Below are 14,741 nucleotides of genomic sequence, written 5' to 3' on the forward strand. Positions count from 1 at the left end.
CGGTGGTCGCCTTTTTGATCACGAAGTGAGTTTGATCTCTTAGTCAGAGACTCGCCCATTTATTCAGGGCTCGCCAGCCCTTCCATGTGCACAACCCCGCTTTTTGAGACGGATTCCCCGATGGCTTTAAAGCCCCTTAGCTAGAAAGTTGCGCATCGATTCAGCGCTGACACACCCCGAGAGCCTCTAAGAAAAAAAAAAGTAAAGAAAAAAATAAAGGAGAGAGAAAAGAAGAGGAAAAAAAAATCCCCCTTGCTTGTTTTGTTTCTGCCTAAAAGCCCGTAGCGTGGAGCATCCCTCCAGGGAGCGCCGCTCGGAGGGGTGTTAATGTGGTCGATTTGGGGTACAAATGTTTGGAAATGTTTCCCGATTCGCACAGAAGGAGGGGGGATTTGCAAACTGTTGCTGCCACATGGCCCCTCCAGCCTGCCCATTCTCATTGTAATGAGGCCGGCGCGTGCCTCATCTGCCGCGGGGCGCTGCCGCGGGCGGCCCGGGCCCGCCGCGGGGGCGGCGGCAGCCCGCGCCCGGCCCCCGCAAAAGAGCGCATTTCTGTTAGAGGCTGTAACGATCAGCATTGAGTCTCTCTCGCTACAAATCGATGGCTTCTTTTCCATACAAATGCCTGCTTATGCCTTTATGTTCTCCATCTGTTTGTAGCTAACACCTGCCATTCAATAAATCGATTTGGCCATTTAATGTAACAGCTTCCCGGGACATTTTTTCATGCCAGATGCCACAGCAGCTCCAAACCTCTACCCCAGCCCAGCGCCCCATCAGCACAGCCGCCCAGCAAGGGGCTGTGCCTTGGCAGAAACCTGCTGCCGGGGTGTGGAGCGGAGATGAAAAGTAAAGAAAATATGAAAAAATGGCTTTATTTAAAAAAATCCCAAACCCACAAACCACTAACCCCACTGATTTCACCTTTTTCTTTAATGCTCTGGTTTCTGTGTGCCTGTGGAAGTGGCATGTGGTCCTTGCCACCAGCAGCAGGTGTGCGGGTGGTGCTGGGATTCCTGTGGGTCACAGGCATCAGGACAGTCAGTGACATTTTTGATTCCCTTTTATTTTACTCACCAATCTATACTTTTCAAGTTTTAGGCGATTTAATATTTTAAGGACACAAAGACACCGCCTGCAGTTTATCACTCCGTGACATGGGGCAAGGTTCCTTACAGGGACTTGCAAGATGAGATACCCCAACATTCGACGTGTTTCAGGGGGTTGTTCCTCCTTGAGAGGCCGCTTTGCTGGGCATCAAGGTTGAGCTCTCCCAGCCTGCAGTCCCTGACAGGAAGAGCAAGGAGAGGTGAGTGCTCACCCATACCTTGGCAAACTTTCTGGCTGCCCCAAAAGGTTTCCCTGCTAAACTGACACTGAGAGAGAAAGGTGAATCTCTCTTGGTGACACCCCGTAGGTCTCAGGGGAGGGAAAACAACACCTGGGGATATGAGAAAGTGATATAATATAACATGGGGAAGTCACAGCACTGTCTTCTTATGAAGGAAGTGAGCAGCTCTGGGCCGGCTGAGTTCCTCCAGAGGAAGTGATTTCAGTATTGCTGGGATTTTGTTTGACTGTATTTGTATAATTTATTATAATTTATTGTGCCTAGGGCCTTTGAAAGGTGCCTTTGCTTTAAATTTGAACAAATACATAAAATTAAATGTAATACAAAAATAGTTAGGGATATGCATATGTTTCAGGTATGTGGGTCTGTTTCTTTCTCAACTAATTTAGTTCAGACCACGGATACCATTTGTAAATGCACCTGTAAAAGCCTAATTTGCTCTGAAAGACACCAAGTCACACAGTTGTTTGGCACTTGTACCCAGGATAGCTGAATAAAATTGTGATTTCTCATAAAAAGCCCCCCTGGAAGCAATGGCAGAAACTGAGAGTAGTTACCTGGGAGATGACCAAATCTTTCTCTTTATTTTGAGTATGAGATTTGTGGCTGAGTTTGGCAGGGGGGAGTTGCAGGGGAGATTTCTCACTTGGAGCAGAAGTTCCCACGTTTTGTTTCATATACAAGTCATGTATGGATCAACTTTCATGGATGGGACAGTGGCCTGAAGCAGCATAACAAAACAACTACAAGCTGCCCTCTTAAAGGGGAAGAATTCCCTTTGCAGGCTCCATAGTAAATGTCCCATGGGCCAGGCTTTGGGAACTCCTGCATCAGAAGGTCTGTGTCTTCAAACAGATGGCCAGGCAGCCCTTGGCTACTTAGAATATGTTTGGGGCTATATTATATAGCAGTGAGTAAAGAGATCTGTCACAGAAAAACAGCAAAAGGCAGTTTTAACCCTTCCCCTGGGGAGTGGCGTGGATCCACGCTCTGCCTGTGCTCCCAGTCCCTCCTCTCCCGTCCCCCATGCCGAGCCCACGGGATGTTTGGTAGGGGCCCAGCATTGTGCAGCTCGCTTCAGACAGTCAGAGGAGGAAGCCTCAGACCTCTGGCATGTGAGAGTTGGCAGAGCAAATCCCAGAGTGTGGCCTCAGTGCAGCCACTGTGCAGCCTGTCCCTGAGGATGGAGAGGAGAGCAGAGCAGAGTTGGGAATAACTTCTGGAGCAGCCAGAGGTGCGTGGCACACACCCTGCACCAGGAGGCTGGTGAGGTGCCATCATCCCAGTGGGGATTGGGGCTGATCCCTCGTAGTGGGAGGTGTCCTGCCATCAAGGCATCGTGTCTGCAGTGGGTGTTTGCTGAACTCTTCTGCTTTCTTCACCCTTCTGGTAGTCTGGTGTTGGGCAGAAGCTGTTAAACATCCAGGGCTGGATTTCTGGAGAGATGTGTAGGCCAGTACTGGCAGAAAAAAGTCTGTGGGACTCAGTGGAGTTGCACCTGCTTGTGCACCAGGATAAGCTGCAGCAAGGCAGCAGCAGCAGCAAACATCTCAGAGCTGCACACTGGTAAAAGTTAAAGGTATTTAAAATACAGCTGGCCACTTAAGTAAGAAAATTCACTTTGAAATCCCTCCACCAGAGGTAAAACTTGCTAATGACTGGAGAGAAAGACCTTCCTGACTTATATCCCTAGCAATTCTATTTATTACTAGTAGAAAAAGGTTTAACCAGGACCAGCTGCTTCCAGAGCCAATGAAAACCAGTCCTAGATTGTCCAGATGGAGTCACTCAAGGCAGAGACTTGAACGAGAGCTGCCACCGGCTCCAGGATTTCTGGGTTTGTCCTATTTTAAGAAGATCTCGCATCCTGCAAACATTGCTTATGGGAAATGATTGGGTGCAGAAATCCTAGTGGGGGCCCATGAGGCAGCCTCATGTGGAGATGTGGCGATGTGGCATGCTGACATTTTGGCATAATGTGGTGATGATTTTATGTTAGCATCAGCCCTCCAAGAGGAAAGTAAATATGTGACATATTGTTCAGGGAAACAAAACAAACCAGACAATGAGGTCCTGTGCCGAGTGACTGATGTAGCCTCTGCAGGCCCATGCAAAACCTTTATTCCTTTGTGATCTGGGGATGCTGGGAAAATGAGTGCATCAGGGTATCCAATACCATCCCTGGACCATCCAGCCCTCCTTGCTTTTTGTCTTTGTGTGCGGCCATGCAGGGAGCAAACACAGAGCCCCCGCTGAGTTTCTATTGTTTCTCCTGTCTAATGGCCCTACTTAGCCATGGAGGAGCGGGATGGATTTGCGCCTTGTGCACATTGTTCTTGGGGTTCAAAAGAATACTTAAACTAGAGCAGTAGTTAGTATGACAGTCGAATAGAAATGAACATTCACTCCAGTGGCTGTGGATGGCACAGGGGCTTAGATAATGGGACAAGGGAGAAGAAAATTAATGAATCTGTCTGTTTGTGTGTTGACCTATCAGCATAAATATCTTGTCACTCATATGTGACAGCAAATCTAGTTGGCCAGGAAGAGCCCAGCTTGCCCGAGCTCCCAGCTCTATTCTTTAAATCAAAAGTTTCATCAGGTAATTTAGCAGACTGAAAAAAGCTGGTACTTTACCACATAGTGAGCCCTAAATGGATGAGCAATAAACACTTCATTTCTGAGTGCTAAATGATGTAAACCAGCAGTACACTGATGGCACGGGTACCAACTCCTTCCTCCTGCTCTGTGCCCCTGGATGGTCACAGAGGTTGTCTTTTGCAGCCTGCACAGGAGCCTTTCTTGAATTGAGCAACTGTGATGACTTCTCATGAGGCTCCTAAGTGCCCTTACATAGGACTGTGCTGCCACCCTTAACCAGTGGCCAGGGATCAAGAAATCTTCTGTCATCTGGTGCCCTTTGTCAGAGGCTGCTTAAGGGTGGCAACAGCTAAAGTTTCTCCAGGTGATCAGATCATCTGGGGGAAGGCAGACAGCAGCATCCATCACATCCTGGAGGGAATAAGCTGTCCTGAAGGTGTCCTGCAGCTGTCCTAAAGGAGCAGTTAAACAGTTGGGTAAGGCTGACATACTGTCCTCTTTAGAAGCCTGGGATGAGGCAAGGACCCATCCTGTGTGGTTCTTCTCACATGTACACACAAAAATGGTGTGTGGAAACCCTGCTTCTCAGAGCCTCTTTACAAACCTTTTAATAGGTTTGTACATAGGCTACATTAATCATCTACTTTTCCTCTTGAGTCAAGTCCCACTGAGAGGTGGGACCATATAGATCATTCTGGGAGGACACTCTGAGCTAGACAGGAGGAATCACCATCTGCAGAAACCCTTCCCTCTCCATTGACTCCAGAGCTCCCTGCATGACATGATGAGGTGAGACCCCCTTACCTGTAGAAAGCTAAGGTGAGGTGAGGTTGATCCCTCCCTTAGTGCCTGAGTAGAGCAGGGATAATGTGGTTTACCCTGATGCACAACAGCTCAGGAGCATCAGTCACTGGCCAGTGCTTGCAATGTCTAGCTGAGATTAGGATCAAGAGTGTCTTTTTTCTGTCAGGAACACAATCCTTATGACAAAACTTGCAGAACTAGGTATAAGGTGTAAATAAGTACAATACAGTCTCATAGGTTGCTTTTGGCACTATTTCCATTGAAACCTGCCTGATGCCACAGCAGGATGCCTGAGTAAAAGGCATCACAACCACCTAGAAAGGGTGCAAGCTGGGATAGCTGGATTAAGCCAGGGATCTTTACCACAATCATGGTGCTGAATGGATTAATTGGTAAAATCGGGTTGTGCACTGTGGATTAGATTTTGAGCACCCTTTCAACTCTGGGGGCAGGGGAGTCTTATGCAGGATTCTGTTTTAGGCCCAGTCCTAATACAATCTGAATTGTTGCAGTAAAGGTAGAACAAAGAATGTCCCAAATAACATGTACCACAATTAATGAACTCCTTGTAGGGTACAGAGCATTTCCATTCTATAGTTTATACATTGAGAATGCTCCAAAACAGATAGTGTGATGAATCAATACCTTTTAAAATATGTCTGGGTTTTATTACTTCATTAGGGGATCTCATAGTTAACCCTTGAATAATCAGCTTAAAAGCAGAAGGCAGATTTAGTGGCATACGGTTTTACACGGACGCTCTGCTGGTCAAGTGCCAAGATATATAACAGTTTAGATGTCCAGGGTGTTTATTATAGAGTGTCTAGCAGAGGCTTTACCCTTCAGTCTCAAATCATACACGGTGGCAGCTCAAGTTGTTGGATATTACCACCAAACTGGGATTCTTTAACTCTTGTGCTGGGAAACATCTTATTCTGTTAATGATGAATTGACCAGTAAAGACACTTTACATGCTTATTTTGGTGCCTGCTTGTTTCCCCATTTAAGAGTTTTGGCCACATTTTCGTGTTGTGTTTCATTTCATTCTTGCTTCAGACCCCCTGTGGATGAGTGCTGCTTTTTGTCTCATTTTAGAAACAATTCACAGCTGACTAATTTCTGCTAACTCTTCCAGTTGATGAAAACAGTAAGCATTCATTTGCAAGGACTAATTGTGGCCTCAAAGTATTCCTCGATGTAGCTTTCTTATTTGAGTTTTTGCAAGGCCTTTATGAGCCTTTTCCCTCATAATTTCCCATTTCTTCTTCCACCAGAAAGCGTAGGAGGAGTTGCAAGAGGAGGGTAGTCTATGTCCTATTGCCTTGAATTTTAACCACCACGATATCTGTTTTTTCTCAGACCAATCTATGTGCCAGGGGACAACTTGCTTTACGTTAGCTCTCCAGCAGTGTCTGCCACCAGTGGAGGTCTAACAGGGAAGCAATGACAGAAGATGCTGAAGGTGAAAGTCTGTCAGGAATACAACTGGTAGTCCAAATTCTGTTTGCTCTCTCCTACTTGCTCTTCTTGCCTCGAGGGAGCCCACTTCACTGGTACACCAAGGGTAGGTGGCACAGGAGCCACGTAATCCCACAAAATATCCTCTGTGGTGAACCTGTTTCAAAGTATCTCTTCTTGCTACAGGTAGTGAGAAAATGGTTAAAAACAGGAAATATATTCACATACCAATGTATTTCTGTGGCTCTCATAAGGCTCTTTTGCAAGGTGGCATCAATATTCTTACCTGAGGCAAGGCAGCCCTGCCAAGAAGCTCTTCCTAAACCCCGAGGCAGGTGTTCCATGTGATGTGCATTGACCTGAGCTCTGTTGCTAGCCAGCACTACAGCAGGTTAGGAGCGGTGAAATGGAGAGAGAAAAGCTGTATGACAGGAAAGACACTTATCCTTGGTCTGTTGCTGGTACAGTTTTGCTTGGAGATTGCAGCTGAGGCAGAGACTGTGGGATATTTTGGATGGAGGATAAGCACTTGAGAGGTGCTGAAGGTGATGTTGCTTGCTAAGATCTCAGTGTAAAGAATGAAGGAAAGATGAAAAAGGACATAAGAAAACAGTAACAGGAGAAGAAATATGGAGGTAATTTCTTCATGTGGGGTGGAGAAGGAGGTGGGACAGAGGGCTGGATTTAAAGAGGTGCCTAAGAAGTCTTCTTTAGCCTACAAACCCATGATATCCCAGATATGGGTGTATCTGCTCTTCCGAAGGCAACAATTTGGGAAAAATAAATCAATAACTGAGTGCCTTTGCTGTGCATTGGTTGGCATCAGTTCTCAGAACAGGTTCTTAGCTCTGACTCTTTCTCTTCTTATTTACCAGACTGGCAAATTGGCGAATTTAAGCTCAATTCTAAAATTGCTGCGCACATTACTTTCATTCACATTACTTTTATCTGCACAGTCATTCAGAGGCAGCCAGCAAGGGTGATTAGAAAATTCACAAAAATCCCCAGACTCAGAGCGGCTGCAGCCTGGATGAGGAAGTACCAATAAAAGCTGCTGTACAAGTACAATACTTAAAAAACAAGTTCTATACTTTAAAAACCTTTCTTAGCAAAATGTAGCAATGTTCACAGTATGGTTGAGTTTTGTGGTGTATCAACACCAAAGTGTTTTCAGTTCACTCCTGAATAAAATTATATATATATATAAAATAATAAAAATAACAGAGATTGGCAAGTTTTGTTGCTTAGAAATCTGCTGGAGAGTCAAAGCCTTGTACTGCTGTGGACACCAAAGCACCTCTAACAACAGACTCAGTACTGCCATATTTATTGAAGTGCTTTGTGTAGAGCTTAGCTAGCCTGGAAATGTGCTGCCCATAATCCTATCAGACACTGTTAAACCAATGAAAGCAGCCACCAAATTCTGTGTCAGTGGGTCATGGTTCAGACCAGGTTCCTGTGATGCCCCAAACTAATTTTTCTTGAATTCAGTGCAGTTGGAAGATTTTTGAAACTTAAGTTTATACTCTCCCATACTAATGGATCCACTACAGCACAAGCAGACGAAGTACAAGATATTCTGTGCCACTCATCTGTTGTGGTTAAACTCACTCATTCCCTTGTGGTGGGATGGGGGAGAGAATCAGAAGGGCAAATGTGAGAAAACTGATGGGATGATATAAAGGCATTTTACCAGACAAAGCAAAAACTGCAGATGTTAAGCAAAGCAAAACAAGGAACTAATTCATTACATTCCATGGGCAGGGAGGTATTCAGCCGTTTACAGGAAAGCAGGGCTTAATCACACATAAGAGTGACTTGGGAAGACAAATGCCATCATTTCAAATATCCCCTTCTTTTTCCCCTCTTCCCCTTTACTCTATATACTGAACATGGTGCCATAAGGTATGGAATATCCCTTTGGTGAGTTGGGGTCAGCTGTCCCAGCCATGTCTCCTCCAAAAAGCTTGTGCACACCTAACCCATTTGCTGGTGGGGTGGGGCAAGAGGCAGAGAAGATCTTGGCAACTGTGTAAGCACTTCTGAGCAGTACCAAAAAGATTCCTGTGGTGTCAATGCTGTTTTCTGCACAAATCCAAAACACAGTCCCCTACTAGTTACTACAATGAAAACAAAGTCTCTCCCAGCCAAAACCATCTCATCATCTAGTGTTCCTTCATGGCAATGTGGAGGGGTAGCCAGTAGCATTAGGAAGTTTGTGCTACACCCATCAGAACAGTTACTTGCATGCTTTGCTTGTGGGCAGTAAGGCAGAAACCATCCAATTCATTGTATGTAAGACAGGTAGTACGTAGGGGTGGCAGTGACTTTTGGTCACTGATGTGTTGGGTGGTGACTTGAAGAGAAGCCACAAGTCCCTGAGTCAGCAGGTCCTGCTGGTGATTTTGCCAAGACTGCTGAGCTGCTGATTTCCAGCAGTGGTTAACTTTGGTCATTGTAGTCCAAAAAGTCCCAGCGTTGGATGAAATGTGGAGCTCTCAGTTGCTAACAGATGGAGGTTGATTTACATTGCTTTGACCTGAAAGTTAATAAGTCACAGAAGTGATTTCTGTCTATGAGTCCTTTGTAATTTCAAGTCCCTGAAATGTGGGGTGCAAAGTTTGTGGCTACACTTGGTAAGTTGTGTAGGGATGCTCCAAAAGTACCTGACTCTCCAGAGCTGTTGTCTCTATCCTGTCCTAATACAGTGCCAGAGGAGTGGGATGACTCCCCTTAGCTGGGCTCAAGGCAGGAATGTCCATCAGGATTTAGATACTATTACTTTCCTCTATCTAGGTGAAACCTTACTCTGTTTGGGCTGCTGGACTGCCATTGCCTGCTGGGATATCTGCAGAGGGAGAGCATTTGGGCAATAGAGAGCACAGCAGCACCAAGCAGGCTGTAAGCCTAATTCAAACATGCAAATCAGGATCAATGTTTTACATTGATCAGAGTGGGTTTTTTTGAGAGACCCAGGTCTCCAGTGGCTGTGAGTAAGTGCTGAAAGCTAGTCCAGCAAAGGAAACTATTTCTGTGGAGATAACAGCTGATAATTTGTGCCAGCTCTTTATCAGTAAAGCAGCTCCCAAATCAGAGTGAACCAAAATGTGAAAACTCCGTGAGCAATGACTGTTTTGCCCTGATCATTTCCCTGGAAATTGAGTGTGTGGACGTGTGGAAGTATGCATGCTAGTGTTCAAGTGAGATTTCTTACTAGACCTGTGGTTAATGTATGTTTTCTCTCTCCCCAAACCAGGGAGTTACTTAAATAAATTGCCAGAGGTTTATAGATATGTGAGGGTTTCTGTGGAGTTTTGTAGTGAGTTTGCTGGTAGCACCTAACCCCGGGTAGCTGTCTGTTTTGATGCACTCTCATTCCAAAAGGATCAGAGAACTCCACCACTAATATCCAGGTTGAGAACTCGCTGCTTTTCCAGGACATTACTGGATACTGCATGGTAATAAAAGTCCTTCCCTTGCTCTGTGCACAAGCAGGGCCTGAGTCCCAGGTGACATTTGATGGCCCCATGTCATGTGTCAGCTGATCACTCCTGCCCACTGAATCCGTGAAGCTCTCAACAGACCAAATTGTCTCATGCTTGCTGTTATTTTCACACCTTCCTTTGGGAACACACAGGTAGAATCTCAGAAGATTTTAGGACGGGACTCAGGGACAAAACTCAGCTGCCTGTACTTCAGATGGCAACGTTGTCATGTTTGGAGCTCTGCACAGGGCTCTGGTCTTTCCAGCCACAGGAAAGGGACAGGAAAAGACTACAAAATATTTGAGGAGATGGAGTGGCAGCTCCATCCACATCTGCCAGCAGTGGAGTGAGGGATCTGTGAGAACACACTCTGTGAAATCTGAAGACAAAGCTTGAACAATGCAGTTACTGGCAATATATGTGACCTTGGACTGATACAATGAAAAGAGACTGGTTAGCTCAGTGTTGTACTTTCCACATAGAGAGCAAATGAATGCTTAATAGAAATGATGTCTTTATTGCTTCTGTCCATCCAGAAATAAAAACTAGGAAAAGGAAACCACTAGAATAAGCAAGAGCTACCCATTTCTTTGGTGCATTGCCACCCACACACAGTCATGGGCTTAATGTTTACAGCAAGTCAGCTTTCACCTACAAGCCCTGTCACTCAGCCCATTAGCGTGGTTTCTTTGAATCTTGGTTTTGTCTTGATACAGCTATTTTAGTAATGGCTAAAGCTGTAGGGAGCTGCTATCACCTGGAGATTATGTTCCTGATATTATACTCTGGTGAACACAAAGCAGAGTTTAACTGCAGTGCAACTTAGAGAAACTGAAAGTGGGCTGTATGTGCTCGTTTATGGTAAATAAGAAGTTTGCTGAAAAAAGGTGGACTGTCTGTGAGTCAACACCTGTACCTGCTTTTGTGGTGTGTCATAGCCTAGTATTTGCTGGACTGTGCAGGAAGGGCTGTGTCTTTGTTCCTCTTATGATGAAGTGCTACCCCACCTGCCAGCAGCTACCTCTCTCAGTTATATAGAGGGTTGTGCTGATGTTGTTTTGCTGAGAGCACAGAAATGGTGGCTCTCTGCAGGGCATGACTGGATGTGCATAACTTTTTCTGCTTTTTAGCTCTCCCTCAAAGGAGAGAATTCATACTTTGCTTTTTTTTCTCCTTCCCCCCCCCCTTTTTTTTTTTCCCCTACAGTCACAGAATTGCAGCTGACTCAACCAGGGCCCTTCAGAACATACTTTTGTTGACTCAAGATTATTAATTTAGCAGATTTCCTTTGGAGATGCTCACAAAGGACTTGCTGGGTTAATCTTCATAAAAGATAGAAAAATTGGCAGCAGATGGAATTTTTGAAAAAACAAATTAAAGTAAAGGAAAGAAGCCGGTGTGAAGTAAATTATTTGCCATGGAGTGTTTTCCTTTCTGAACTTGCAGAGAATGTAAGGGTATTTCCTGGGGACAAGAATGTCACATTTAGAGGTGTCCTTCCTTTGCTAATAGAGAGGCAAAAAATCCCTTAACATATTTCCTGCTCAAACATGCCCATTACAGGCAGAAGAGGTTCTGTGATTAGTATTTACTGGACCTTGGGGTCTTTGGTTTAGTTCCCACATACATTTAATTTGCTGTGAAAAATAAAGTTGCAGTACAAATGATTAAGGAAGTTTTTCCAAATCATGTTATTGTTTCATTTGTGGCTGAGCAAGTCCTGCAAAGAAGGAAACATGAACTAATATAACATATTTATCTCATATCTCAGAGAAGGCTGAGGCCATTGCCAGAGGAGATTTCTCTTCAGAAACCTGCTTATTGGGTTTTTCCACCAGAAAGAAAAAAAATTCAAGGTGGTAACTCAGTTCAGTGCCCTGTCTTTTTGGTGTCTTTTTGAGAGCAGCTGAGCTTCTGTGAACCCTGAAGATCAGACTGTACCACACTGTTCTTGAAACATCCTTGGGATTTTCATGCCACAGCAGGAGCTTTGGGCCCGAAAACTGGTGCAAAACTTCTGGAGGCAAAGAGTCAGCAACATATGAAATGAAAACCAATCAGTGGATTTCTGTCATTTCCTGGGTCTAAGCAACAAGGTCAGGGCATAGCCTTTTTTGGTAGACTCTTTGAGTCTGATAGACCCCCCACTATTTGCTGTCTGTCATCCCTTATGACCTGATCTGGTTGAAGATGTCCTTGCCCATTGCAGGGGCATTGGATTACATGAACTTTAAAGGTCCCTTGCAACTAAAACTATTCCGTGATTCTATATTGCAAGCAGAAACAGTGTGTTCTGTCTTTATATCAACATTCAGCTCAGGACTGGCTTCAGGATCTGGAAGAAAAGATGCAAGGCAGTTCTGATGTAGCTGATATGCTTATTTGAAGATGGCACACATATTTAAGAGTGAGTTTAGACCTTTTGGCTCTCACTGCTGTAGCCAGCTGCTCTTTCAGATGGGCTTGGACAAGTCTACCCTCAGCTTAGCTCCAAGCCTGACTTGCAAAGAAAGGGTAAAATACTTGCTTTTTTTCCTTAACAAGTAGGTTCTGCACGTTCCTCATGTCTTGCAGTGGGTCTGGCTTTGTTCATGTCATGAGTTTTATGCCTAAAGCAACCTGGCATGACACTGTTTGAGAAATACTTCCTACACAAGGTCTCCAGTGCTCTTGACTCCCTTCTGAGTGAGGAGCACCTCAAAGCAGTTTTTTTGTCAGACCTGGGATGTGTAACCCCAGGTGTGATCCTGCCTTGCTCTGTGAATGTGACTACATGTGTGAGTATGCAGGGGAGCAACACACTCAACACTTCTGAAGCTGGTGTTGAGCATATGTTGAGCATATAATTGCAATCACCCTTGCAATTTAGTGTGTTCAGCAGGGGGCTGTGCAGATTGCAGAGCTTCTGCCGTGTTCTGACTGAGGTACTTTGGGAGCTGAGCCCATGGCTGTGCCCGCTGCAGAAGCACCTTCGCACAAGCAGCAACAGGTTTGAGGGACGTGGGCATTTGGAAGTAGGAACAATTCAGATTCCAGGTTTCAAACACTGACTGTGAAATGTGAAAGACAGTTTTTAATCACCCGTCAGCCCATTGCATTTCTATCATTAATCCTTCAGTGCAACTAACCTTCACAGTAGGTGAACTTTTTCCTTTTTCCCCTTGTCATACATCTAGGTCCCACTTTGTGCCCATTCTAATTATTAGTGAAATACAGCATCTTTATGATGCCCTGGTAGTCCAGAGACTCCAGTCCAGGGCAGGAAATTCCCATCATTAAGGGTTTGCTGAACTCTCTCTCTCTCCAGAAAATGACATTTACTAATTACATCATTTTGATGTATATGATACCCAATCCAAACATGTTATAAATTAGCAAAAGCTCATTTGTTTCATGAAAAGCATTGTTCTTCTTTTATTCAATGACCTTTTTGTTCCTCTACATCCTGGACCAATCAAGTGCCGGTGCAGTCGCTGACTTCTGAGCACAGACAATAGCTTATTCCGTCTATTCTGTTCAGATGACTGTAGGAATAGGCACTCACTTTGTCATGTGGAGACTGGAGGTTGTATAAAACCCTTTTTCCCACCATTTACAGAGACTCTGAATCCTGAGAGGAAAACCCTGTCATAATAATAATAATAATAATCCAGAAGCTAGAGCCCATTGAAGTTTTCTCAGCTTTATGATTTGGGTGGGGCTGGAATGCAGCCCTCCCCAGCCAAGACTCCCTTGAATTTTTAGAGCTATAGCATGGATTGCCTTTCATTACATTTCTAGCAGCAGGTTGTGTATTTCTCAATGAGCTTCATGTGCAGTTTTCACAGAGAAGCTTCATTCACTCACAAATGCAGTAGGTCCAGGGGCTGACGGGTGCAAATCCATTGCTTTCTTCTCCAAACATTCTGGGACAGGGACTGCCTTTCTCCTGTGCATTTGTCAAGTGGTGCAGCACAACACTCCTGGGCTGGACAGGTTGTGGCTGTTGCTCAAACACACAACAATCCTCAGCCACCTTCCCAATGCTGCAGAGCCTGTGGCCTGTTACCAAGGCATGGTGGCAGGCTCTGCTCCAGATAAAGCTTCCCATGGGGAATTTCTCTGGAAAGGCTCTTGGACAGAGAATGGAAGGAGCAAGGTGATGGGGGAACTGGCACCATAGCAAAATCCTTAAGTTCCTTTTGTGCGTGGCCTCACAAACACCAGCCTGGACTGGGACAAGGGGTGTTGAAATGCTGGGAAGACGCAGGGGGATGATGACAGGGGTTTCTGCTGTGACAGGAGGCTCTGCCTGGCAGTGTTTTGTACCATCCATGCGCCAAGACAGCTGCAAGATTCGTGTGGCCAGCCAGAGGGGAGCAGGGTCCAGAGGATCCTCGTGGGCAAGATCAGAGCTCACGGCTGCCCCACAGCCCCAGCCTGCACCAGCCTCCCACAGGGTCCAGGGGGCAGGCAGGGACAGAGTGGGCAGGGAGCGGAGGCAGCAGGAGGACTGGGACTGCTGTAAATCCCAGGAATGCAGCAGCGCTCCAGTGCCGCTGCTATCCACAGGGGAAGCCCTGAGACACAAACTGAGAGGCGTCACACGTGTGTGGTAGGGCTAGGAGAGGCCTGGGAGACCTCATTAGCATCATTCATATATTTCTGAGCAGTCATTTAGTACTGCTCTTCTTCCTACCAGCCCTTTTGGAAGGCAGCGTGTACCATTCACAACAAGTGTTTATCTTCCAGCTTTAAAGACGGACGTCAGAATATTTCCCTCCTTATTCATGCTCCGTTTTTTCTCACAGCCCAATTATTCATGACATCACCACCTTTTCCTCCTCAGCCCCAGACACAGTGTTTCTGTGGCTACAATTTCCTGGACAAGAGTTTCCAGTTCGCATTGTTGGGGGGGTGTGGGGGGGAACAGGAGGGGGGAAAAAAAAGGTTGTTTCGTGTAGAAATATTAAATGAGAAACACAGCCATGGAAAACTCAGAAGCACTCACTCACACACACACACATGCACACATGCAGAGCAACAACAACAACAACCACCAA

The sequence above is a fragment of the Passer montanus genome, unplaced genomic scaffold, assembly GCF_014805655.1.
Source record: "Passer montanus isolate IOZ18808 unplaced genomic scaffold, ASM1480565v1 scaffold18, whole genome shotgun sequence".
In the NCBI taxonomy this organism is placed as follows: domain Eukaryota; kingdom Metazoa; phylum Chordata; class Aves; order Passeriformes; family Passeridae; genus Passer; species Passer montanus.